The sequence below is a fragment of the Ambystoma mexicanum genome, chromosome 13 (genome assembly GCF_040938575.1).
Source record: "Ambystoma mexicanum isolate Mex_15411 chromosome 13, UKY_AmexF1_1, whole genome shotgun sequence".
Taxonomy (NCBI): Eukaryota; Metazoa; Chordata; class Amphibia; order Caudata; family Ambystomatidae; genus Ambystoma; species Ambystoma mexicanum.
This window is the reverse complement of record NC_090938.1, coordinates 357,511,631-357,537,007: the sequence shown is the minus strand read 5'-3', so window position 1 is coordinate 357,537,007 and position 25,377 is coordinate 357,511,631. Positions and strand designations below refer to the sequence as shown.

General features: G+C 43.5%; 24 non-coding genes across 24 annotated transcripts; 18 read left to right on the top strand and 6 right to left on the bottom strand.

Moving 5' to 3' along the window:
* Nucleotides 1-1,036: 1,036 nt before the first annotated feature.
* On the bottom strand, nt 1,037-1,131 carry TRNAI-UAU (transfer RNA isoleucine (anticodon UAU)). Its single transcript has 2 exons — nt 1,094-1,131; nt 1,037-1,072 (listed from the first exon to the last, which is right to left on the bottom strand). It is a non-coding gene; the product is annotated as a tRNA-Ile (tRNA).
* A 1,762-nt stretch (nt 1,132-2,893) lies between these two features.
* TRNAS-GCU (transfer RNA serine (anticodon GCU)) lies at nt 2,894-2,975 on the top strand. The gene has a single exon. It is a non-coding gene; the product is annotated as a tRNA-Ser (tRNA).
* Nucleotides 2,976-3,521: 546 nt separating this feature from the next.
* Nucleotides 3,522-3,593, top strand: TRNAT-CGU (transfer RNA threonine (anticodon CGU)). The gene has a single exon. It is a non-coding gene; the product is annotated as a tRNA-Thr (tRNA).
* A 1,486-nt stretch (nt 3,594-5,079) lies between these two features.
* TRNAI-UAU (transfer RNA isoleucine (anticodon UAU)) lies at nt 5,080-5,174 on the bottom strand. The gene is made up of 2 exons: nt 5,137-5,174; nt 5,080-5,115 (listed from the first exon to the last, which is right to left on the bottom strand). It is a non-coding gene; the product is annotated as a tRNA-Ile (tRNA).
* A 1,021-nt stretch (nt 5,175-6,195) lies between these two features.
* TRNAT-UGU (transfer RNA threonine (anticodon UGU)) lies at nt 6,196-6,268 on the top strand. The gene has a single exon. It is a non-coding gene; the product is annotated as a tRNA-Thr (tRNA).
* Nucleotides 6,269-6,955: 687 nt separating this feature from the next.
* On the top strand, nt 6,956-7,037 carry TRNAS-GCU (transfer RNA serine (anticodon GCU)). Its single transcript has one exon. It is a non-coding gene; the product is annotated as a tRNA-Ser (tRNA).
* A 543-nt stretch (nt 7,038-7,580) lies between these two features.
* On the top strand, nt 7,581-7,652 carry TRNAT-CGU (transfer RNA threonine (anticodon CGU)). Its single transcript has one exon. It is a non-coding gene; the product is annotated as a tRNA-Thr (tRNA).
* A 1,488-nt stretch (nt 7,653-9,140) lies between these two features.
* On the bottom strand, nt 9,141-9,235 carry TRNAI-UAU (transfer RNA isoleucine (anticodon UAU)). Its single transcript has 2 exons — nt 9,198-9,235; nt 9,141-9,176 (listed from the first exon to the last, which is right to left on the bottom strand). It is a non-coding gene; the product is annotated as a tRNA-Ile (tRNA).
* A 1,762-nt stretch (nt 9,236-10,997) lies between these two features.
* TRNAS-GCU (transfer RNA serine (anticodon GCU)) lies at nt 10,998-11,079 on the top strand. Its single transcript has one exon. It is a non-coding gene; the product is annotated as a tRNA-Ser (tRNA).
* A 546-nt stretch (nt 11,080-11,625) lies between these two features.
* Nucleotides 11,626-11,697, top strand: TRNAT-CGU (transfer RNA threonine (anticodon CGU)). The gene has a single exon. It is a non-coding gene; the product is annotated as a tRNA-Thr (tRNA).
* A 1,488-nt stretch (nt 11,698-13,185) lies between these two features.
* On the bottom strand, nt 13,186-13,280 carry TRNAI-UAU (transfer RNA isoleucine (anticodon UAU)). The gene is made up of 2 exons: nt 13,243-13,280; nt 13,186-13,221 (listed from the first exon to the last, which is right to left on the bottom strand). It is a non-coding gene; the product is annotated as a tRNA-Ile (tRNA).
* A 480-nt stretch (nt 13,281-13,760) lies between these two features.
* Nucleotides 13,761-13,837, top strand: TRNAS-GCU (transfer RNA serine (anticodon GCU)). The gene has a single exon. It is a non-coding gene; the product is annotated as a tRNA-Ser (tRNA).
* A 464-nt stretch (nt 13,838-14,301) lies between these two features.
* Nucleotides 14,302-14,374, top strand: TRNAT-UGU (transfer RNA threonine (anticodon UGU)). Its single transcript has one exon. It is a non-coding gene; the product is annotated as a tRNA-Thr (tRNA).
* Nucleotides 14,375-15,061: 687 nt separating this feature from the next.
* TRNAS-GCU (transfer RNA serine (anticodon GCU)) lies at nt 15,062-15,143 on the top strand. Its single transcript has one exon. It is a non-coding gene; the product is annotated as a tRNA-Ser (tRNA).
* Nucleotides 15,144-15,689: 546 nt separating this feature from the next.
* On the top strand, nt 15,690-15,761 carry TRNAT-CGU (transfer RNA threonine (anticodon CGU)). The gene has a single exon. It is a non-coding gene; the product is annotated as a tRNA-Thr (tRNA).
* Nucleotides 15,762-17,249: 1,488 nt separating this feature from the next.
* On the bottom strand, nt 17,250-17,344 carry TRNAI-UAU (transfer RNA isoleucine (anticodon UAU)). The gene is made up of 2 exons: nt 17,307-17,344; nt 17,250-17,285 (listed from the first exon to the last, which is right to left on the bottom strand). It is a non-coding gene; the product is annotated as a tRNA-Ile (tRNA).
* A 480-nt stretch (nt 17,345-17,824) lies between these two features.
* Nucleotides 17,825-17,901, top strand: TRNAS-GCU (transfer RNA serine (anticodon GCU)). Its single transcript has one exon. It is a non-coding gene; the product is annotated as a tRNA-Ser (tRNA).
* A 464-nt stretch (nt 17,902-18,365) lies between these two features.
* Nucleotides 18,366-18,438, top strand: TRNAT-UGU (transfer RNA threonine (anticodon UGU)). The gene has a single exon. It is a non-coding gene; the product is annotated as a tRNA-Thr (tRNA).
* Nucleotides 18,439-19,125: 687 nt separating this feature from the next.
* TRNAS-GCU (transfer RNA serine (anticodon GCU)) lies at nt 19,126-19,207 on the top strand. The gene has a single exon. It is a non-coding gene; the product is annotated as a tRNA-Ser (tRNA).
* Nucleotides 19,208-19,753: 546 nt separating this feature from the next.
* TRNAT-CGU (transfer RNA threonine (anticodon CGU)) lies at nt 19,754-19,825 on the top strand. Its single transcript has one exon. It is a non-coding gene; the product is annotated as a tRNA-Thr (tRNA).
* A 1,499-nt stretch (nt 19,826-21,324) lies between these two features.
* On the bottom strand, nt 21,325-21,419 carry TRNAI-UAU (transfer RNA isoleucine (anticodon UAU)). The gene is made up of 2 exons: nt 21,382-21,419; nt 21,325-21,360 (listed from the first exon to the last, which is right to left on the bottom strand). It is a non-coding gene; the product is annotated as a tRNA-Ile (tRNA).
* Nucleotides 21,420-22,441: 1,022 nt separating this feature from the next.
* TRNAT-UGU (transfer RNA threonine (anticodon UGU)) lies at nt 22,442-22,513 on the top strand. Its single transcript has one exon. It is a non-coding gene; the product is annotated as a tRNA-Thr (tRNA).
* A 687-nt stretch (nt 22,514-23,200) lies between these two features.
* Nucleotides 23,201-23,282, top strand: TRNAS-GCU (transfer RNA serine (anticodon GCU)). The gene has a single exon. It is a non-coding gene; the product is annotated as a tRNA-Ser (tRNA).
* Nucleotides 23,283-23,828: 546 nt separating this feature from the next.
* TRNAT-CGU (transfer RNA threonine (anticodon CGU)) lies at nt 23,829-23,900 on the top strand. The gene has a single exon. It is a non-coding gene; the product is annotated as a tRNA-Thr (tRNA).
* The last annotated feature ends 1,477 nt before the right edge of the window (nt 23,901-25,377 follow it).

The window sequence follows — 25,377 nt, the reverse complement described above, 5'->3', positions numbered from 1 at the left end:
TGATTACCAATCTTTCTGATTAGCTCTGCATAGCTCCAATGGCTATGTGTGTGTGTGTGTGTGTATGTGCCCGTGTGTGTAGGGGAAGGGGTCGGTAGATGTGTTCACGCAGAGCAAGTTGCATACATCGCCAACAGCCATTCTCTCCTGCTCCTGTGCATCCAGTTCGGAAGCGAACCCACCCAATTGTTCTATATGTCTGCTACCCTGACCGCATTCACACATCATTGGCTATTAGTATGCAGCTTGTGGGCGCTGTCAATGGGATATAAGCACCATTCCCCATGTCTGCAATAGCTAGACCAGATTCTGAGGTATAATGAGCAGGGGTCCAGGCACTTCGCCTGACAAACGCCGGGCTTAGCCCTGCCGGGCCTAGCCCTGAGGGGCCTAACTGGGCATGGCCCTGTGTAAGGTAGGGTGAGCAGGGGACCACTTGCAACTAACCTTCGGCACCAATCAGGCATGGAGAGGTCTGTGCAAATGCCCAGCCCTTTAGCAATCTCGATCTGCAAAACCTTCAACTCCTAATTCTCATGGCTCCCAGAAGCCCTAGCCCATATGCAAATGAGGCGAGTTCCTATCAGCATCCTTGTTCTGCTTGATTTTATCAAAGTGACTGCCTGATTAGTGAAAGGGTATTTATTCTCAGAGGTTTGCTTCAAAGGCGATAATGCAGTAAATAGACAACATTATTCTTTGTAAGTTGATATTGTCTCCTGGATCCTACTCCAGTAACCCTTTTTCTACCTTTACAAATGTCTTCCGTAAGTGGTGCTCAGCAGAAAATGGAGTATAATAACAGTTGACATTTTTTATTTTCTGTTCTATTTTCAAAAACCCTCCGTAGCTGTATTTAAAGCGCAAACACCCCATAAATAACTTGCAATGAGTATTCCATGTCTAAAAGGCAGAGGAGCTGTCATACAACATTAACTGACAATCAAGGAAACCTTGAGGTGAACCAAAAAATGTCCAGAACATTTATTGGTTCAATAATTCAGTTTTGAGGTGAATTAGTAAAAAGTTCCAAAGTTGCTCTAGGTGAGGCTTGAACTCACAACCTCGGCATTGCTCACTGCATGTACTGCTGTATAAGTACCGCGCGCTAACCGATTGCGCCACTGGAGCTGCTGTGTTTTGGTTTTCGACATGAAACTACACCCACAAACACACACACAAGTGTACAAAAGCACCCACAAGCTCTGGCATTGTCTTTTTAGCTGACACCAAATTATGGGTGCCTTGTAGTGCCCATATTGTGCCACTGGAGCTTACCTTTTAGCCTGATATACACTTTGCCACTGATGTTCAGCCAATGGTGCAGTCAAATGTCCCTTCTACATTTTTGTCATGCTGCAGGCAGTGCCACTGGAGCCAGCATGATGCTCTTCCTCATATTCAACACGTGTCAATTGAAACACCTCCCAATGTCATCTTGGCGATGCCTATAAACACCCCAGGACTTTGATGAATTTTTCTCAACAGCAAGTGAGGCAGTTTTCCTGCAAACGGCTGGATGTACCTCAACAAGGAACGCATTGTGGTTCTATTTTGAAGATGTTTGTGTTATTACCTGTAAAGACTTGAATGCCTAACATAATCCCTGTAGACGAGGTGGCCGAGTGGTTAAGGGGATAGACTGCTAATCTACTGTACACGCGTGGTTTCGAATCCCACCTTTGTCGATTTTAACTTTTGAAATCTTTTTTAAACATCTGCATTGCTCTAAGCACCATTGCCATTGGCTTTCAAAGAACATACAGACAAAAGTGAAAATATGCATGTTAGTTGATTAAGAAGGACACAAACAAGGTTGTCGTGTTACTGGCAGGAATGCAATCTGCTGTGCTTGACTACCCTTTGAGCCAGAATCCGGATAGAAATTTAAAAAAGCAAAGGTAATATCCATATTGTCTCTCTGCTGCCATGTACATGTTTTTTTCAACTTTCACGCATCACATCTCCTCATTAGTCACCCTAAAATTGCACGGAATACGCACAAATTAGCTGCTCCTCAAAAAATCGGCCAGAAAAAAACAGGTCAAATCACAATCATATACATACATTCTCACACACCCTTCAAATATGTCTACCCAGTAAACATCATGTTGTGTGCTCGTTGTGTTGCTGTTATGCGTCGTAACCTGAGGGGCTCTGTAGCTCAGTGGCAGAGCACTGGTCTTGTCGATCCTCATCAGGGCCTCCAAATGGTAATTTTCTTGAACATTGTTGAATAGGAACTGATATTGCACATTGTACCTGTGCAACCTTTTACCAATGGATTCGGGCCTATAACAAAGCCACAAGCGCAAGGTGTCTGAATAGTCTGTGGGGAAGGTCGGCTTTCTGGACCTAATTTCTTCAAGAAAAAGACCTTGATAATCTTGTGATGACAGATGCAGATGATCACGGTGAAGCCCTTACTCTATTGAACAGTACAGCGGTTCTGGGTTGCACGCCTTTCTCTATTTTCAGGGACGTTGATGTGGCAAAATTTAATTGGAAAAGGGTTATTGCCATCACTCACTATTTAAATTCAATGACATCACAGGAAGCAGCAGCATCTGAACTTTGATCTTGGCTGGAAACGTTGAATGATGCCAAACACTGGGAAACTGGAGCTTGCGTTATGCTGGTTTTACTACTAATGGTGTGCCATACGGAAGCTCAAGCACCTTCCTCTGGATTAGTGTTGTGAACCCTCCAGGAGCTCTTGTTATATTTTTCTGAACTTCAACTTGATGTGTTTATCTATCAATGGCCGGGTAAGGAAGAACGAGTCAACGATCTTGTTTCTATTATGACAAACATGATCTATTTTTCACTGACTTTGCACCACCATTGTTTTATCTCTTCTTTAAGCATGGGACTCGAGCACCGTTCCCAAACAGACGAGGTGGCCGAGTGGTTAAGGCGATGGACTGCTAATCCATTGTGCTCTGCACGCGTGGGTTCGAATCCCACCTTCGTCGTATTTTTTCTTTATAGTCTGCATTTAAACATAGACCAAAGTCTTTCAACCTCCCTGTGAAAGACAGGAATGAGTACAGATATGGAAATAGAGATGTAAAAATAAGTTCATTGGTGCAGGCGGAGAATGAAATTAGTCAAAGACTTTCCTCGTAGGTTTCCATTCTTTACTATTATAGGAGCCAAAATCAGCGCAGTTAGTAAACTCCCAAGCTTACATCCCAAATTCTTTTTTCTTTTAGTTGTCTGCCTTTTACATGTTCCTTTTGCCATCATTCTGACCTGCTATCTAAACTCATGAACCTGTTCAGCATCCTACTCAATACATACATACCCGTAAAAGTACATACTCAAACGCATACCGACAATGTATCACCAACATAAGCACACACGCTTTCGCAAATCAGATGTATGATGACGTACTGAACACATGCAGAGATATACAGCCATTTTTACACAACCAGAAATTCATATACCTGGAGATCTACCTAGGTAAAACCCATGGTTTCTTTGCACTTTCTGTTGTTGGCTGTGAGCAAGCAGCAGGTGGCCTTGTAGCTCAGTGGCAGAGCACTGGTCTCGTAAACCAGGGGTCATGAGTTCAAACCTCATCAGGGCCTCGGGCGGATTATTTTCAAAAAGCACGGGGAAGAGAAGCCAGAGTTGCACCATCTACAGAGAACCTTTTATGACGGGATGCATCCTCATAATTGAAGTCTTCCACAGAAGGAGTGAAATAGAGTTCGAGAGGAAGGCCTAATGTTTTCAGGCAAAGACTGACAAAAACCTTGCAATGTCGCATGTAGCTGCTTTGGTGAAAAGACTGTTCAAGTTCACAATGCAACGGAGGGGTGTTCCCCATCTCCATACAATCATCTCTTTGATAATGTAAACGTGCCAGGCGTGTTGAAAGACAAAGACAGACACAACCGCACATACCAGTTGAAGAAAGACAGCCAGCAAACACATTTGTATAGAGGTAAGCAAGCCTCAATTAGAGATGTGAGTCCCTCCGTTTCTGCGGGAGTCCACAAGTTTAATAAAAAATGAACACATATCTTTCATGTTCTAATGATTACCAATCTTTCTGATTAGCTCTGCATAGCTCCAATGGCTATGTGTGTGTGTGTGTGTGTATGTGCCCGTGTGTGTAGGGGAAGGGGTCGGTAGATGTGTTCACGCAGAGCAAGTTGCATACATCGCCAACAGCCATTCTCTCCTGCTCCTGTGCATCCAGTTCGGAAGCGAACCCACCCAATTGTTCTATATGTCTGCTACCCTGACCGCATTCACACATCATTGGCTATTAGTATGCAGCTTGTGGGCGCTGTCAATGGGATATAAGCACCATTCCCCATGTCTGCAATAGCTAGACCAGATTCTGAGGTATAATGAGCAGGGGTCCAGGCACTTCGCCTGACAAACGCCGGGCTTAGCCCTGCCGGGCCTAGCCCTGAGGGGCCTAACTGGGCATGGCCCTGTGTAAGGTAGGGTGAGCAGGGGACCACTTGCAACTAACCTTCGGCACCAATCAGGCATGGAGAGGTCTGTGCAAATGCCCAGCCCTTTAGCAATCTCGATCTGCAAAACCTTCAACTCCTAATTCTCATGGCTCCCAGAAGCCCTAGCCCATATGCAAATGAGGCGAGTTCCTATCAGCATCCTTGTTCTGCTTGATTTTATCAAAGTGACTGCCTGATTAGTGAAAGGGTATTTATTCTCAGAGGTTTGCTTCAAAGGCGATAATGCAGTAAATAGACAACATTATTCTTTGTAAGTTGATATTGTCTCCTGGATCCTACTCCAGTAACCCTTTTTCTACCTTTACAAATGTCTTCCGTAAGTGGTGCTCAGCAGAAAATGGAGTATAATAACAGTTGACATTTTTTATTTTCTGTTCTATTTTCAAAAACCCTCCGTAGCTGTATTTAAAGCGCAAACACCCCATAAATAACTTGCAATGAGTTCCATGTCTAAAAGGCAGAGGAGCTGTCATACAACATTAACTGACAATCAAGGAAACCTTGAGGTGAACCAAAAAATGTCCAGAACATTTATTGGTTCAATAATTCAGTTTTGAGGTGAATTAGTAAAAAGTTCCAAAGTTGCTCCAGGTGAGGCTTGAACTCACAACCTCGGCATTGCTCACTGCATGTACTGCTGTATAAGTACCGCGCGCAAACCGATTGCGCCACTGGAGCTGCTGTGTTTTGGTTTTCGACATGAAACTACACCCACAAACACACACACAAGTGTACAAAAGCACCCACAAGCTCTGGCATTGTCTTTTTAGCTGACACCAAATTATGGGTGCCTTGTAGTGCCCATATTGTGCCACTGGAGCTTACCTTTTAGCCTGATATACACTTTGCCACTGATGTTCAGCCAATGGTGCAGTCAAATGTCCCTTCTACATTTTTGTCATGCTGCAGGCAGTGCCACTGGAGCCAGCATGATGCTCTTCCTCATATTCAACACGTGTCAATTGAAACACCTCCCAATGTCATCTTGGCGATGCCTATAAACACCCCAGGACTTTGATGAATTTTTCTCAACAGCAAGTGAGGCAGTTTTCCTGCAAACGGCTGGATGTACCTCAACAAGGAACGCATTGTGGTTCTATTTTGAAGATGTTTGTGTTATTACCTGTAAAGACTTGAATGCCTAACATAATCCCTGTAGACGAGGTGGCCGAGTGGTTAAGGCGATGGACTGCTAATCTACTGTACACGCGTGGTTTCGAATCCCACCTTTGTTGATTTTAACTTTTGAAATCTTTTTTAAACATCTGCATTGCTCTAAGCACCATTGCCATTGGCTTTCAAAGAACATACAGACAAAAGTGAAAATATGCATGTTAGTTGATTAAGAAGGACACAAACAAGGTTGTCGTGTTACTGGCAGGAATGCAATCTGCTGTGCTTGACTACCCTTTGAGCCAGAATCCGGATAGAAATTTAAAAAAGCAAAGGTAATATCCATATTGTCTCTCTGCTGCCATGTACATGTTTTTTTCAACTTTCACGCATCACATCTCCTCATTAGTCACCCTAAAATTGCACGGAATACGCACAAATTAGCTGCTCCTCAAAAAATCGGCCAGAAAAAAACAGGTCAAATCACAATCATATACATACATTCTCACACACCCTTCAAATATGTCTACCCAGTAAACATCATGTTGTGTGCTCGTTGTGTTGCTGTTATGCGTCGTAACGTGAGGGGCTCTGTAGCTCAGTGGCAGAGCACTGGTCTTGTAAACCAGGGGTCGTGAGTTCGATCCTCATCAGGCCCTCCAAATGGTAATTTTCTTGAACATTGTTGAATAGGAACTGATATTGCACATTGTACCTGTGCAACCTTTTACCAATGGATTCGGGCCTATAACAAAGCCACAAGCGCAAGGTGTCTGAATAGTCTGTGGGGAAGGTCGGCTTTCTGGACCTAATTTCTTCAAGAAAAAGACCTTGATAATCTTGTGATGACAGATGCAGATGATCACGGTGAAGCCCTTACTCTATTGAACAGTACAGCGGTTCTGGGTTGCACGCCTTTCTCTATTTTCAGGGACGTTGATGTGGCAAAATTTAATTGGAAAAGGGTTATTGCCATCACTCACTATTTAAATTCAATGACATCACAGGAAGCAGCAGCATCTGAACTTTGATCTTGGCTGGAAACGTTGAATGATGCCAAACACTGGGAAACTGGAGCTTGCGTTATGCTGGTTTTACTACTAATGGTGTGCCATACGGAAGCTCAAGCACCTTCCTCTGGATTAGTGTTGTGAACCCTCCAGGAGCTCTTGTTATATTTTTCTGAACTTCAACTTGATGTGTTTATCTATCAATGGCCGGGTAAGGAAGAACGAGTCAACGATCTTGTTTCTATTATGACAAACATGATCTATTTTTCACTGACTTTGCACCACCATTGTTTTATCTCTTCTTTAAGCATGGGACTCAAGCACCGTTCCCAAACAGACGAGGTGGCCGAGTGGTTAAGGCGATGGACTGCTAATCCATTGTGCTCTGCACGCGTGGGTTTGAATCCCTTCGTCGTATTTTTTCTTTATAGTCTGCATTTAAACATAGACCAAAGTCTTTCAACCTCCCTGTGAAAGACAGGAATGAGTACAGATATGGAAATAGAGATGTAAAAATAAGTTCATTGGTGCAGGCGGAGAATGAAATTAGTCAAAGACTTTCCTCGTAGGTTTCCATTCTTTACTATTATAGGAGCCAAAATCAGCGCAGTTAGTAAACTCCCAAGCTTACATCCCAAATTCTTTTTTCTTTTAGTTGTCTGCCTTTTACATGTTCCTTTTGCCATCATTCTGACCTGCTATCTAAACTCATGAACCTGTTCAGCATCCTACTCAATACATACATACCCGTAAAAGTACATACTCAAACGCATACCGACAATGTATCACCAACATAAGCACACACGCTTTCGCAAATCAGATGTATGATGACGTACTGAACACATGCAGAGATATACAGCCATTTTTACACAACCAGAAATTCATATACCTGGAGATCTACCTAGGTAAAACCCATGGTTTCTTTGCACTTTCTGTTGTTGGCTGTGAGCAAGCAGCAGGTGGCCTTGTAGCTCAGTGGCAGAGCACTGGTCTCGTAAACCAGGGGTCATGAGTTCAAACCTCATCAGGGCCTCGGGCGGATTATTTTCAAAAAGCACGGGGAAGAGAAGCCAGAGTTGCACCATCTACAGAGAACCTTTTATGACGGGATGCATCCTCATAATTGAAGTCTTCCACAGAAGGAGTGAAATAGAGTTCGAGAGGAAGGCCTAATGTTTTCAGGCAAAGACTGACAAAAACCTTGCAATGTCGCATGTAGCTGCTTTGGTGAAAAGACTGTTCAAGTTCACAATGCAACGGAGGGGTGTTCCCCATCTCCATACAATCATCTCTTTGATAATGTAAACGTGCCAGGCGTGTTGAAAGACAAAGACAGACACAACCGCACATACCAGTTGAAGAAAGACAGCCAGCAAACACATTTGTATAGAGGTAAGCAAGCCTCAATTAGAGATGTGAGTCCCTCCGTTTCTGCGGGAGTCCACAAGTTTAATAAAAAATGAACACATATCTTTCATGTTCTAATGATTACCAATCTTTCTGATTAGCTCTGCATAGCTCCAATGGCTATGTGTGTGTGTGTGTGTGTATGTGCCCGTGTGTGTAGGGGAAGGGGTCGGTAGATGTGTTCACGCAGAGCAAGTTGCATACATCGCCAACAGCCATTCTCTCCTGCTCCTGTGCATCCAGTTCGGAAGCGAACCCACCCAATTGTTCTATATGTCTGCTACCCTGACCGCATTCACACATCATTGGCTATTAGTATGCAGCTTGTGGGCGCTGTCAATGGGATATAAGCACCATTCCCCATGTCTGCAATAGCTAGACCAGATTCTGAGGTATAATGAGCAGGGGTCCAGGCACTTCGCCTGACAAACGCCGGGCTTAGCCCTGCCGGGCCTAGCCCTGAGGGGCCTAACTGGGCATGGCCCTGTGTAAGGTAGGGTGAGCAGGGGACCACTTGCAACTAACCTTCGGCACCAATCAGGCATGGAGAGGTCTGTGCAAATGCCCAGCCCTTTAGCAATCTCGATCTGCAAAACCTTCAACTCCTAATTCTCATGGCTCCCAGAAGCCCTAGCCCATATGCAAATGAGGCGAGTTCCTATCAGCATCCTTGTTCTGCTTGATTTTATCAAAGTGACTGCCTGATTAGTGAAAGGGTATTTATTCTCAGAGGTTTGCTTCAAAGGCGATAATGCAGTAAATAGACAACATTATTCTTTGTAAGTTGATATTGTCTCCTGGATCCTACTCCAGTAACCCTTTTTCTACCTTTACAAATGTCTTCCGTAAGTGGTGCTCAGCAGAAAATGGAGTATAATAACAGTTGACATTTTTTATTTTCTGTTCTATTTTCAAAAACCCTCCGTAGCTGTATTTAAAGCGCAAACACCCCATAAATAACTTGCAATGAGTATTCCATGTCTAAAAGGCAGAGGAGCTGTCATACAACATTAACTGACAATCAAGGAAACCTTGAGGTGAACCAAAAAATGTCCAGAACATTTATTGGTTCAATAATTCAGTTTTGAGGTGAATTAGTAAAAAGTTCCAAAGTTGCTCTAGGTGAGGCTTGAACTCACAACCTCGGCATTGCTCACTGCATGTACTGCTGTATAAGTACCGCGCGCTAACCGATTGCGCCACTGGAGCTGCTGTGTTTTGGTTTTCGACATGAAACTACACCCACAAACACACACACAAGTGTACAAAAGCACCCACAAGCTCTGGCATTGTCTTTTTAGCTGACACCAAATTATGGGTGCCTTGTAGTGCCCATATTGTGCCACTGGAGCTTACCTTTTAGCCTGATATACACTTTGCCACTGATGTTCAGCCAATGGTGCAGTCAAATGTCCCTTCTACATTTTTGTCATGCTGCAGGCAGTGCCACTGGAGCCAGCATGATGCTCTTCCTCATATTCAACACGTGTCAATTGAAACACCTCCCAATGTCATCTTGGCGATGCCTATAAACACCCCAGGACTTTGATGAATTTTTCTCAACAGCAAGTGAGGCAGTTTTCCTGCAAACGGCTGGATGTACCTCAACAAGGAACGCATTGTGGTTCTATTTTGAAGATGTTTGTGTTATTACCTGTAAAGACTTGAATGCCTAACATAATCCCTGTAGACGAGGTGGCCGAGTGGTTAAGGGGATAGACTGCTAATCTACTGTACACGCGTGGTTTCGAATCCCACCTTTGTCGATTTTAACTTTTGAAATCTTTTTTAAACATCTGCATTGCTCTAAGCACCATTGCCATTGGCTTTCAAAGAACATACAGACAAAAGTGAAAATATGCATGTTAGTTGATTAAGAAGGACACAAACAAGGTTGTCGTGTTACTGGCAGGAATGCAATCTGCTGTGCTTGACTACCCTTTGAGCCAGAATCCGGATAGAAATTTAAAAAAGCAAAGGTAATATCCATATTGTCTCTCTGCTGCCATGTACATGTTTTTTTCAACTTTCACGCATCACATCTCCTCATTAGTCACCCTAAAATTGCACGGAATACGCACAAATTAGCTGCTCCTCAAAAAATCGGCCAGAAAAAAACAGGTCAAATCACAATCATATACATACATTCTCACACACCCTTCAAATATGTCTACCCAGTAAACATCATGTTGTGTGCTCGTTGTGTTGCTGTTATGCGTCGTAACCTGAGGGGCTCTGTAGCTCAGTGGCAGAGCACTGGTCTTGTCGATCCTCATCAGGGCCTCCAAATGGTAATTTTCTTGAACATTGTTGAATAGGAACTGATATTGCACATTGTACCTGTGCAACCTTTTACCAATGGATTCGGGCCTATAACAAAGCCACAAGCGCAAGGTGTCTGAATAGTCTGTGGGGAAGGTCAGCTTTCTGGACCTAATTTCTTCAAGAAAAAGACCTTGATAATCTTGTGATGACAGATGCAGATGATCACGGTGAAGCCCTTACTCTATTGAACAGTACAGCGGTTCTGGGTTGCACGCCTTTCTCTATTTTCAGGGACGTTGATGTGGCAAAATTTAATTGGAAAAGGGTTATTGCCATCACTCACTATTTAAATTCAATGACATCACAGGAAGCAGCAGCATCTGAACTTTGATCTTGGCTGGAAACGTTGAATGATGCCAAACACTGGGAAACTGGAGCTTGCGTTATGCTGGTTTTACTACTAATGGTGTGCCATACGGAAGCTCAAGCACCTTCCTCTGGATTAGTGTTGTGAACCCTCCAGGAGCTCTTGTTATATTTTTCTGAACTTCAACTTGATGTGTTTATCTATCAATGGCCGGGTAAGGAAGAACGAGTCAACGATCTTGTTTCTATTATGACAAACATGATCTATTTTTCACTGACTTTGCACCACCATTGTTTTATCTCTTCTTTAAGCATGGGACTCGAGCACCGTTCCCAAACAGACGAGGTGGCCGAGTGGTTAAGGCGATGGACTGCTAATCCATTGTGCTCTGCACGCGTGGGTTCGAATCCCACCTTCGTCGTATTTTTTCTTTATAGTCTGCATTTAAACATAGACCAAAGTCTTTCAACCTCCCTGTGAAAGACAGGAATGAGTACAGATATGGAAATAGAGATGTAAAAATAAGTTCATTGGTGCAGGCGGAGAATGAAATTAGTCAAAGACTTTCCTCGTAGGTTTCCATTCTTTACTATTATAGGAGCCAAAATCAGCGCAGTTAGTAAACTCCCAAGCTTACATCCCAAATTCTTTTTTCTTTTAGTTGTCTGCCTTTTACATGTTCCTTTTGCCATCATTCTGACCTGCTATCTAAACTCATGAACCTGTTCAGCATCCTACTCAATACATACATACCCGTAAAAGTACATACTCAAACGCATACCGACAATGTATCACCAACATAAGCACACACGCTTTCGCAAATCAGATGTATGATGACGTACTGAACACATGCAGAGATATACAGCCATTTTTACACAACCAGAAATTCATATACCTGGAGATCTACCTAGGTAAAACCCATGGTTTCTTTGCACTTTCTGTTGTTGGCTGTGAGCAAGCAGCAGGTGGCCTTGTAGCTCAGTGGCAGAGCACTGGTTTCGTAAACCAGGGGTCATGAGTTCAAACCTCATCCGGGCCTCGGGCGGATTATTTTCAAAAAGCACGGGGAAGAGAAGCCAGAGTTGCACCATCTACAGAGAACCTTTTATGACGGGATGCATCCTCATAATTGAAGTCTTCCACAGAAGGAGTGAAATAGAGTTCGAGAGGAAGGCCTAATGTTTTCAGGCAAAGACTGACAAAAACCTTGCAATGTCGCATGTAGCTGCTTTGGTGAAAAGACTGTTCAAGTTCACAATGCAACGGAGGGGTGTTCCCCATCTCCATACAATCATCTCTTTGATAATGTAAACGTGCCAGGCGTGTTGAAAGACAAAGACAGACACAACCGCACATACCAGTTGAAGAAAGACAGCCAGCAAACACATTTGTATAGAGGTAAGCAAGCCTCAATTAGAGATGTGAGTCCCTCCGTTTCTGCGGGAGTCCACAAGTTTAATAAAAAATGAACACATATCTTTCATGTTCTAATGATTACCAATCTTTCTGATTAGCTCTGCATAGCTCCAATGGCTATGTGTGTGTGTGTGTGTGTATGTGCCCGTGTGTGTAGGGGAAGGGGTCGGTAGATGTGTTCACGCAGAGCAAGTTGCATACATCGCCAACAGCCATTCTCTCCTGCTCCTGTGCATCCAGTTCGGAAGCGAACCCACCCAATTGTTCTATATGTCTGCTACCCTGACCGCATTCACACATCATTGGCTATTAGTATGCAGCTTGTGGGCGCTGTCAATGGGATATAAGCACCATTCCCCATGTCTGCAATAGCTAGACCAGATTCTGAGGTATAATGAGCAGGGGTCCAGGCACTTCGCCTGACAAACGCCGGGTTTAGCCCTGCCGGGCCTAGCCCTGAGGGGCCTAACTGGGCATGGCCCTGTGTAAGGTAGGGTGAGCAGGGGACCACTTGCAACTAACCTTCGGCACCAATCAGGCATGGAGAGGTCTGTGCAAATGCCCAGCCCTTTAGCAATCTCGATCTGCAAAACCTTCAACTCCTAATTCTCATGGCTCCCAGAAGCCCTAGCCCATATGCAAATGAGGCGAGTTCCTATCAGCATCCTTGTTCTGCTTGATTTTATCAAAGTGACTGCCTGATTAGTGAAAGGGTATTTATTCTCAGAGGTTTGCTTCAAAGGCGATAATGCAGTAAATAGACAACATTATTCTTTGTAAGTTGATATTGTCTCCTGGATCCTACTCCAGTAACCCTTTTTCTACCTTTACAAATGTCTTCCGTAAGTGGTGCTCAGCAGAAAATGGAGTATAATAACAGTTGACATTTTTTATTTTCTGTTCTATTTTCAAAAACCCTCCGTAGCTGTATTTAAAGCGCAAACACCCCATAAATAACTTGCAATGAGTATTCCATGTCTAAAAGGCAGAGGAGCTGTCATACAACATTAACTGACAATCAAGGAAACCTTGAGGTGAACCAAAAAATGTCCAGAACATTTATTGGTTCAATAATTCAGTTTTGAGGTGAATTAGTAAAAAGTTCCAAAGTTGCTCCAGGTGAGGCTTGAACTCACAACCTCGGCATTGCTCACTGCATGTACTGCTGTATAAGTACCGCGCGCTAACCGATTGCGCCACTGGAGCTGCTGTGTTTTGGTTTTCGACATGAAACTACACCCACAAACACACACACAAGTGTACAAAAGCACCCACAAGCTCTGGCATTGTCTTTTTAGCTGACACCAAATTATGGGTGCCTTGTAGTGCCCATATTGTGCCACTGGAGCTTACCTTTTAGCCTGATATACACTTTGCCACTGATGTTCAGCCAATGGTGCAGTCAAATGTCCCTTCTACATTTTTGTCATGCTGCAGGCAGTGCCACTGGAGCCAGCATGATGCTCTTCCTCATATTCAACACGTGTCAATTGAAACACCTCCCAATGTCATCTTGGCGATGCCTATAAACACCCCAGGACTTTGATGAATTTTTCTCAACAGCAAGTGAGGCAGTTTTCCTGCAAACGGCTGGATGTACCTCAACAAGGAACGCATTGTGGTTCTATTTTGAAGATGTTTGTGTTATTACCTGTAAAGACTTGAATGCCTAACATAATCCCTGTAGACGAGGTGGCCGAGTGGTTAAGGCGATGGACTGCTAATCTACTGTACACGCGTGGTTTCGAATCCCACCTTTGTCGATTTTAACTTTTGAAATCTTTTTTAAACATCTGCATTGCTCTAAGCACCATTGCCATTGGCTTTCAAAGAACATACAGACAAAAGTGAAAATATGCATGTTAGTTGATTAAGAAGGACACAAACAAGGTTGTCGTGTTACTGGCAGGAATGCAATCTGCTGTGCTTGACTACCCTTTGAGCCAGAATCCGGATAGAAATTTAAAAAAGCAAAGGTAATATCCATATTGTCTCTCTGCTGCCATGTACATGTTTTTTTCAACTTTCACGCATCACATCTCCTCATTAGTCACCCTAAAATTGCACGGAATACGCACAAATTAGCTGCTCCTCAAAAAATCGGCCAGAAAAAAACAGGTCAAATCACAATCATATACATACATTCTCACACACCCTTCAAATATGTCTACCCAGTAAACATCATGTTGTGTGCTCGTTGTGTTGCTGTTATGCGTCGTAACCTGAGGGGCTCTGTAGCTCAGTGGCAGAGCACTGGTCTTGTAAACCAGGGGTCGTGAGTTCGATCCTCATCAGGCCCTCCAAATGGTAATTTTCTTGAACATTGTTGAATAGGAACTGATATTGCACATTGTACCTGTGCAACCTTTTACCAATGGATTCGGGCCTATAACAAAGCCACAAGCGCAAGGTGTCTGAATAGTCTGTGGGGAAGGTCGGCTTTCTGGACCTAATTTCTTCAAGAAAAAGACCTTGATAATCTTGTGATGACAGATGCAGATGATCACGGTGAAGCCCTTACTCTATTGAACAGTACAGCGGTTCTGGGTTGCACGCCTTTCTCTATTTTCAGGGACGTTGATGTGGCAAAATTTAATTGGAAAAGGGTTATTGCCATCACTCACTATTTAAATTCAATGACATCACAGGAAGCAGCAGCATCTGAACTTTGATCTTGGCTGGAAACGTTGAATGATGCCAAACACTGGGAAACTGGAGCTTGCGTTATGCTGGTTTTACTACTAATGGTGTGCCATACGGAAGCTCAAGCACCTTCCTCTGGATTAGTGTTGTGAACCCTCCAGGAGCTCTTGTTATATTTTTCTGAACTTCAACTTGATGTGTTTATCTATCAATGGCCGGGTAAGGAAGAACGAGTCAACGATCTTGTTTCTATTATGACAAACATGATCTATTTTTCACTGACTTTGCACCACCATTGTTTTATCTCTTCTTTAAGCATGGGATTCGAGCACCGTTCCCAAACAGACGAGGTGGCCGAGTGGTTAAGGCGATGGACTGCTAATCCATTGTGCTCTGCACGCGTGGGTTCGAATCCCACCTTCGTCGTATTTTTTCTTTATAGTCTGCATTTAAACATAGACCAAAGTCTTTCAACCTCCCTGTGAAAGACAGGAATGAGTACAGATATGGAAATAGAGATGTAAAAATAAGTTCATTGGTGCAGGCGGAGAATGAAATTAGTCAAAGACTTTCCTCGTAGGTTTCCATTCTTTACTATTATAGGAGCCAAAATCAGCGCAGTTAGTAAACTCCCAAGCTTACATCCCAAATTCTTTTTTCTTTTAGTTGTCTGCCTTTTACATGTTCCTTTTGCCATCATTCTGACCTGCTATCTAAACTCATGAACCTGTTCAGCATCCTACTCAATACATACATACCCGTAAAAGTACATACTCAAACGCATACCGACAATGTATCACCAACATAAGCACACACGCTTTCGCAAATCAGATGTATGATGACGTACTGAACACATGCAGAGATATACAGCCATTTTTACACAACCAGAAATTCATATACCTGGAGATCTACCTAGGTAAAACCCATGGTTTCTTTGCACTTTCTGTTGTTGGCTGTGAGCAAGCAGCAGGTGGCCTTGTAGCTCAGTGGCAGAGCACTGGTCTCGTAAACCAGGGGTCATGAGTTCAAACCTCATCAGGGCCTCGGGCGGATTATTTTCAAAAAGCACGGGGAAGAGAAGCCAGAGTTGCACCATCTACAGAGAACCTTTTATGACGGGATGCATCCTCATAATTGAAGTCTTCCACAGAAGGAGTGAAATAGAGTTCGAGAGGAAGGCCTAATGTTTTCAGGCAAAGACTGACAAAAACCTTGCAATGTCGCATGTAGCTGCTTTGGTGAAAAGACTGTTCAAGTTCACAATGCAACGGAGGGGTGTTCCCCATCTCCATACAATCATCTCTTTGATAATGTAAACGTGCCAGGCGTGTTGAAAGACAAAGACAGACACAACCGCACATACCAGTTGAAGAAAGACAGCCAGCAAACACATTTGTATAGAGGTAAGCAAGCCTCAATTAGAGATGTGAGTCCCTCCGTTTCTGCGGGAGTCCACAAGTTTAATAAAAAATGAACACATATCTTTCATGTTCTAATGATTACCAATCTTTCTGATTAGCTCTGCATAGCTCCAATGGCTATGTGTGTGTGTGTGTGTGTATGTGCCCGTGTGTGTAGGGGAAGGGGTCGGTAGATGTGTTCACGCAGAGCAAGTTGCATACATCGCCAACAGCCATTCTCTCCTGCTCCTGTGCATCCAGTTCGGAAGCGAACCCACCCAATTGTTCTATATGTCTGCTACCCTGACCGCATTCACACATCATTGGCTATTAGTATGCAGCTTGTGGGCGCTGTCAATGGGATATAAGCACCATTCCCCATGTCTGCAATAGCTAGACCAGATTCTGAGGTATAATGAGCAGGGGTCCAGGCACTTCGCCTGACAAACGCCGGGCTTAGCCCTGCCGGGCCTAGCCCTGAGGGGCCTAACTGGGCATGGCCCTGTGTAAGGTAGGGTGAGCAGGGGACCACTTGCAACTAACCTTCGGCACCAATCAGGCATGGAGAGGTCTGTGCAAATGCCCAGCCCTTTAGCAATCTCGATCTGCAAAACCTTCAACTCCTAATTCTCATGGCTCCCAGAAGCCCTAGCCCATATGCAAATGAGGCGAGTTCCTATCAGCATCCTTGTTCTGCTTGATTTTATCAAAGTGACTGCCTGATTAGTGAAAGGGTATTTATTCTCAGAGGTTTGCTTCAAAGGCGATAATGCAGTAAATAGACAACATTATTCTTTGTAAGTTGATATTGTCTCCTGGATCCTACTCCAGTAACCCTTTTTCTACCTTTACAAATGTCTTCCGTAAGTGGTGCTCAGCAGAAAATGGAGTATAATAACAGTTGACATTTTTTATTTTCTGTTCTATTTTCAAAAACCCTCCGTAGCTGTATTTAAAGCGCAAACACCCCATAAATAACTTGCAATGAGTATTCCATGTCTAAAAGGCAGAGGAGCTGTCATACAACATTAACTGACAATCAAGGAAACCTTGAGGTGAACCAAAAAATGTCCAGAACATTTATTGGTTCAATAATTCAGTTTTGAGGTGAATTAGTAAAAAGTTCCAAAGTTGCTCCAGGTGAGGCTTGAACTCACAACCTCGGCATTGCTCACTGCATGTACTGCTGTATAAGTACCGCGCGCTAACCGATTGCGCCACTGGAGCTGCTGTGTTTTGGTTTTCGACATGAAACTACACCCACAAACACACACACAAGTGTACAAAAGCACCCACAAGCTCTGGCATTGTCTTTTTAGCTGACACCAAATTATGGGTGCCTTGTAGTGCCCATATTGTGCCACTGGAGCTTACCTTTTAGCCTGATATACACTTTGCCACTGATGTTCAGCCAATGGTGCAGTCAAATGTCCCTTCTACATTTTTGTCATGCTGCAGGCAGTGCCACTGGAGCCAGCATGATGCTCTTCCTCATATTCAACACGTGTCAATTGAAACACCTCCCAATGTCATCTTGGCGATGCCTATAAACACCCCAGGACTTTGATGAATTTTTCTCAACAGCAAGTGAGGCAGTTTTCCTGCAAACGGCTGGATGTACCTCAACAAGGAACGCATTGTGGTTCTATTTTGAAGATGTTTGTGTTATTACCTGTAAAGACTTGAATGCCTAACATAATCCCTGTAGACGAGGTGGCCGAGTGGTTAAGGCGATGGACTGCTAATCTACTGTACACGCGTGGTTTCGAATCCCACCTTTGTCGATTTTAACTTTTGAAATCTTTTTTAAACATCTGCATTGCTCTAAGCACCATTGCCATTGGCTTTCAAAGAACATACAGACAAAAGTGAAAATATGCATGTTAGTTGATTAAGAAGGACACAAACAAGGTTGTCGTGTTACTGGCAGGAATGCAATCTGCTGTGCTTGACTACCCTTTGAGCCAGAATCCGGATAGAAATTTAAAAAAGCAAAGGTAATATCCATATTGTCTCTCTGCTGCCATGTACATGTTTTTTTCAACTTTCACGCATCACATCTCCTCATTAGTCACCCTAAAATTGCACGGAATACGCACAAATTAGCTGCTCCTCAAAAAATCGGCCAGAAAAAAACAGGTCAAATCACAATCATATACATACATTCTCACACACCCTTCAAATATGTCTACCCAGTAAACATCATGTTGTGTGCTCGTTGTGTTGCTGTTATGCGTCGTAACCTGAGGGGCTCTGTAGCTCAGTGGCAGAGCACTGGTCTTGTAAACCAGGGGTCGTGAGTTCGATCCTCATCAGGCCCTCCAAATGGTAATTTTCTTGAACATTGTTGAATAGGAACTGATATTGCACATTGTACCTGTGCAACCTTTTACCAATGGATTCGGGCCTATAACAAAGCCACAAGCGCAAGGTGTCTGAATAGTCTGTGGGGAAGGTCGGCTTTCTGGACCTAATTTCTTCAAGAAAAAGACCTTGATAATCTTGTGATGACAGATGCAGATGATCACGGTGAAGCCCTTACTCTATTGAACAGTACAGCGGTTCTGGGTTGCACGCCTTTCTCTATTTTCAGGGACGTTGATGTGGCAAAATTTAATTGGAAAAGGGTTATTGCCATCACTCACTATTTAAATTCAATGACATCACAGGAAGCAGCAGCATCTGAACTTTGATCTTGGCTGGAAACGTTGAATGATGCCAAACACTGGGAAACTGGAGCTTGCGTTATGCTGGTTTTACTACTAATGGTGTGCCATACGGAAGCTCAAGCACCTTCCTCTGGATTAGTGTTGTGAACCCTCCAGGAGCTCTTGTTATATTTTTCTGAACTTCAACTTGATGTGTTTATCTATCAATGGCCGGGTAAGGAAGAACGAGTCAACGATCTTGTTTCTATTATGACAAACATGATCTATTTTTCACTGACTTTGCACCACCATTGTTTTATCTCTTCTTTAAGCATGGGATTCGAGCACCGTTCCCAAACAGACGAGGTGGCCGAGTGGTTAAGGCGATGGACTGCTAATCCATTGTGCTCTGCACGCGTGGGTTCGAATCCCACCTTCGTCGTATTTTTTCTTTATAGTCTGCATTTAAACATAGACCAAAGTCTTTCAACCTCCCTGTGAAAGACAGGAATGAGTACAGATATGGAAATAGAGATGTAAAAATAAGTTCATTGGTGCAGGCGGAGAATGAAATTAGTCAAAGACTTTCCTCGTAGGTTTCCATTCTTTACTATTATAGGAGCCAAAATCAGCGCAGTTAGTAAACTCCCAAGCTTACATCCCAAATTCTTTTTTCTTTTAGTTGTCTGCCTTTTACATGTTCCTTTTGCCATCATTCTGACCTGCTATCTAAACTCATGAACCTGTTCAGCATCCTACTCAATACATACATACCCGTAAAAGTACATACTCAAACGCATACCGACAATGTATCACCAACATAAGCACACACGCTTTCGCAAATCAGATGTATGATGACGTACTGAACACATGCAGAGATATACAGCCATTTTTACACAACCAGAAATTCATATACCTGGAGATCTACCTAGGTAAAACCCATGGTTTCTTTGCACTTTCTGTTGTTGGCTGTGAGCAAGCAGCAGGTGGCCTTGTAGCTCAGTGGCAGAGCACTGGTCTCGTAAACCAGGGGTCATGAGTTCAAACCTCATCAGGGCCTCGGGCGGATTATTTTCAAAAAGCACGGGGAAGAGAAGCCAGAGTTGCACCATCTACAGAGAACCTTTTATGACGGGATGCATCCTCATAATTGAAGTCTTCCACAGAAGGAGTGAAATAGAGTTCGAGAGGAAGGCCTAATGTTTTCAGGCAAAGACTGACAAAAACCTTGCAATGTCGCATGTAGCTGCTTTGGTGAAAAGATTGTTCAAGTTCACAATGCAACGGAGGGGTGTTCCCCATCTCCATACAATCATCTCTTTGATAATGTAAACGTGCCAGGCGTGTTGAAAGACAAAGACAGACACAACCGCACATACCAGTTGAAGAAAGACAGCCAGCAAACACATTTGTATAGAGGTAAGCAAGCCTCAATTAGAGATGTGAGTCCCTCCGTTTCTGCGGGAGTCCACAAGTTTAATAAAAAATGAACACATATCTTTCATGTTCTAATGATTACCAATCTTTCTGATTAGCTCTGCATAGCTCCAATGGCTATGTGTGTGTGTGTGTGTGTATGTGCCCGTGTGTGTAGGGGAAGGGGTCGGTAGATGTGTTCACGCAGAGCAAGTTGCATACATCGCCAACAGCCATTCTCTCCTGCTCCTGTGCATCCAGTTCGGAAGCGAACCCACCCAATTGTTCTATATGTCTGCTACCCTGACCGCATTCACACATCATTGGCTATTAGTATGCAGCTTGTGGGCGCTGTCAATGGGATATAAGCACCATTCCCCATGTCTGCAATAGCTAGACCAGATTCTGAGGTATGATGAGCAGGGGTCCAGGCACTTCGCCTGACGAACGCCTGACAAACGCCGGGCTTAGCCCTGCCGGGCCTAGCCCTGAGGGGCCTAACTGGGCATGGCCCTGTGTAAGGTAGGGTGAGCAGGGGACCACTTGCAACTAACCTTCGGCACCAATCAGGCATGGAGAGGTCTGTGCAAATGCCCAGCCCTTTAGCAATCTCGATCTGCAAAACCTTCAACTCCTAATTCTCATGGCTCCCAGAAGCCCTAGCCCATATGCAAATGAGGCGAGTTCCTATCAGCATCCTTGTTCTGCTTGATTTTATCAAAGTGACTGCCTGATTAGTGAAAGGGTATTTATTCTCAGAGGTTTGCTTCAAAGGCGATAATGCAGTAAATAGACAACATTATTCTTTGTAAGTTGATATTGTCTCCTGGATCCTACTCCAGTAACCCTTTTTCTACCTTTACGAATGTCTTCCGTAAGTGGTGCTCAGCAGAAAATGGAGTATAATAACAGTTGACATTTTTTATTTTCTGTTCTATTTTCAAAAACCCTCCGTAGCTGTATTTAAAGCGCAAACACCCCATAAATAACTTGCAATGAGTATTCCATGTCTAAAAGGCAGAGGAGCTGTCATACAACATTAACTGACAATCAAGGAAACCTTGAGGTGAACCAAAAAATGTCCAGAACATTTATTGGTTCAATAATTCAGTTTTGAGGTGAATTAGTAAAAAGTTCCAAAGTTGCTCTAGGTGAGGCTTGAACTCACAACCTCGGCATTGCTCACTGCATGTACTGCTGTATAAGTACCGCGCGCTAACCGATTGCGCCACTGGAGCTGCTGTGTTTTGGTTTTCGACATGAAACTACACCCACAAACACACACACAAGTGTACAAAAGCACCCACAAGCTCTGGCATTGTCTTTTTAGCTGACACCAAATTATGGGTGCCTTGTAGTGCCCATATTGTGCCACTGGAGCTTACCTTTTAGCCTGATATACACTTTGCCACTGATGTTCAGCCAATGGTGCAGTCAAATGTCCCTTCTACATTTTTGTCATGCTGCAGGCAGTGCCACTGGAGCCAGCATGATGCTCTTCCTCATATTCAACACGTGTCAATTGAAACACCTCCCAATGTCATCTTGGCGATGCCTATAAACACCCCAGGACTTTGATGAATTTTTCTCAACAGCAAGTGAGGCAGTTTTCCTGCAAACGGCTGGATGTACCTCAACAAGGAACGCATTGTGGTTCTATTTTGAAGATGTTTGTGTTATTACCTGTAAAGACTTGAATGCCTAACATAATCCCTGTAGACGAGGTGGCCGAGTGGTTAAGGGGATAGACTGCTAATCTACTGTACACGCGTGGTTTCGAATCCCACCTTTGTCGATTTTAACTTTTGAAATCTTTTTTAAACATCTGCATTGCTCTAAGCACCATTGCCATTGGCTTTCAAAGAACATACAGACAAAAGTGAAAATATGCATGTTAGTTGATTAAGAAGGACACAAACAAGGTTGTCGTGTTACTGGCAGGAATGCAATCTGCTGTGCTTGACTACCCTTTGAGCCAGAATCCGGATAGAAATTTAAAAAAGCAAAGGTAATATCCATATTGTCTCTCTGCTGCCATGTACATGTTTTTTTCAACTTTCACGCATCACATCTCCTCATTAGTCACCCTAAAATTGCACGGAATACGCACAAATTAGCTGCTCCTCAAAAAATCGGCCAGAAAAAAACAGGTCAAATCACAATCATATACATACATTCTCACACACCCTTCAAATATGTCTACCCAGTAAACATCATGTTGTGTGCTCGTTGTGTTGCTGTTATGCGTCGTAACCTGAGGGGCTCTGTAGCTCAGTGGCAGAGCACTGGTCTTGTAAACCAGGGGTCGTGAGTTCGATCCTCATCAGGGCCTCCAAATGGTAATTTTCTTGAACATTGTTGAATAGGAACTGATATTGCACATTGTACCTGTGCAACCTTTTACCAATGGATTCGGGCCTATAACAAAGCCACAAGCGCAAGGTGTCTGAATAGTCTGTGGGGAAGGTCGGCTTTCTGGACCTAATTTCTTCAAGAAAAAGACCTTGATAATCTTGTGATGACAGATGCAGATGATCACGGTGAAGCCCTTACTCTATTGAACAGTACAGCGGTTCTGGGTTGCACGCCTTTCTCTATTTTCAGGGACGTTGATGTGGCAAAATTTAATTGGAAAAGGGTTATTGCCATCACTCACTATTTAAATTCAATGACATCACAGGAAGCAGCAGCATCTGAACTTTGATCTTGGCTGGAAACGTTGAATGATGCCAAACACTGGGAAACTGGAGCTTGCGTTATGCTGGTTTTACTACTAATGGTGTGCCATACGGAAGCTCAAGCACCTTCCTCTGGATTAGTGTTGTGAACCCTCCAGGAGCTCTTGTTATATTTTTCTGAACTTCAACTTGATGTGTTTATCTATCAATGGCCGGGTAAGGAAGAACGAGTCAACGATCTTGTTTCTATTATGACAAACATGATCTATTTTTCACTGACTTTGCACCACCATTGTTTTATCTCTTCTTTAAGCATGGGACTCGAGCACCGTTCCCAAACAGACGAGGTGGCCGAGTGGTTAAGGCGATGGACTGCTAATCCATTGTGCTCTGCACGCGTGGGTTCGAATCCCACCTTCGTCGTATTTTTTCTTTATAGTCTGCATTTAAACATAGACCAAAGTCTTTCAACCTCCCTGTGAAAGACAGGAATGAGTACAGATATGGAAATAGAGATGTAAAAATAAGTTCATTGGTGCAGGCGGAGAATGAAATTAGTCAAAGACTTTCCTCGTAGGTTTCCATTCTTTACTATTATAGGAGCCAAAATCAGCGCAGTTAGTAAACTCCCAAGCTTACATCCCAAATTCTTTTTTCTTTTAGTTGTCTGCCTTTTACATGTTCCTTTTGCCATCATTCTGACCTGCTATCTAAACTCATGAACCTGTTCAGCATCCTACTCAATACATACATACCCGTAAAAGTACATACTCAAACGCATACCGACAATGTATCACCAACATAAGCACACACGCTTTCGCAAATCAGATGTATGATGACGTACTGAACACATGCAGAGATATACAGCCATTTTTACACAACCAGAAATTCATATACCTGGAGATCTACCTAGGTAAAACCCATGGTTTCTTTGCACTTTCTGTTGTTGGCTGTGAGCAAGCAGCAGGTGGCCTTGTAGCTCAGTGGCAGAGCACTGGTCTCGTAAACCAGGGGTCATGAGTTCAAACCTCATCAGGGCCTCGGGCGGATTATTTTCAAAAAGCACGGGGAAGAGAAGCCAGAGTTGCACCATCTACAGAGAACCTTTTATGACGGGATGCATCCTCATAATTGAAGTCTTCCACAGAAGGAGTGAAATAGAGTTCGAGAGGAAGGCCTAATGTTTTCAGGCAAAGACTGACAAAAACCTTGCAATGTCGCATGTAGCTGCTTTGGTGAAAAGACTGTTCAAGTTCACAATGCAACGGAGGGGTGTTCCCCATCTCCATACAATCATCTCTTTGATAATGTAAACGTGCCAGGCGTGTTGAAAGACAAAGACAGACACAACCGCACATACCAGTTGAAGAAAGACAGCCAGCAAACACATTTGTATAGAGGTAAGCAAGCCTCAATTAGAGATGTGAGTCCCTCCGTTTCTGCGGGAGTCCACAAGTTTAATAAAAAATGAACACATATCTTTCATGTTCTAATGATTACCAATCTTTCTGATTAGCTCTGCATAGCTCCAATGGCTATGTGTGTGTGTGTGTGTGTATGTGCCCGTGTGTGTAGGGGAAGGGGTCGGTAGATGTGTTCACGCAGAGCAAGTTGCATACATCGCCAACAGCCATTCTCTCCTGCTCCTGTGCATCCAGTTCGGAAGCGAACCCACCCAATTGTTCTATATGTCTGCTACCCTGACCGCATTCACACATCATTGGCTATTAGTATGCAGCTTGTGGGCGCTGTCAATGGGATATAAGCACCATTCCCCATGTCTGCAATAGCTAGACCAGATTCTGAGGTATAATGAGCAGGGGTCCAGGCACTTCGCCTGACAAACGCCGGGCTTAGCCCTGCCGGGCCTAGCCCTGAGGGGCCTAACTGGGCATGGCCCTGTGTAAGGTAGGGTGAGCAGGGGACCACTTGCAACTAACCTTCGGCACCAATCAGGCATGGAGAGGTCTGTGCAAATGCCCAGCCCTTTAGCAATCTCGATCTGCAAAACCTTCAACTCCTAATTCTCATGGCTCCCAGAAGCCCTAGCCCATATGCAAATGAGGCGAGTTCCTATCAGCATCCTTGTTCTGCTTGATTTTATCAAAGTGACTGCCTGATTAGTGAAAGGGTATTTATTCTCAGAGGTTTGCTTCAAAGGCGATAATGCAGTAAATAGACAACATTATTCTTTGTAAGTTGATATTGTCTCCTGGATCCTACTCCAGTAACCCTTTTTCTACCTTTACAAATGTCTTCCGTAAGTGGTGCTCAGCAGAAAATGGAGTATAATAACAGTTGACATTTTTTATTTTCTGTTCTATTTTCAAAAACCCTCCGTAGCTGTATTTAAAGCGCAAACACCCCATAAATAACTTGCAATGAGTATTCCATGTCTAAAAGGCAGAGGAGCTGTCATACAACATTAACTGACAATCAAGGAAACCTTGAGGTGAACCAAAAAATGTCCAGAACATTTATTGGTTCAATAATTCAGTTTTGAGGTGAATTAGTAAAA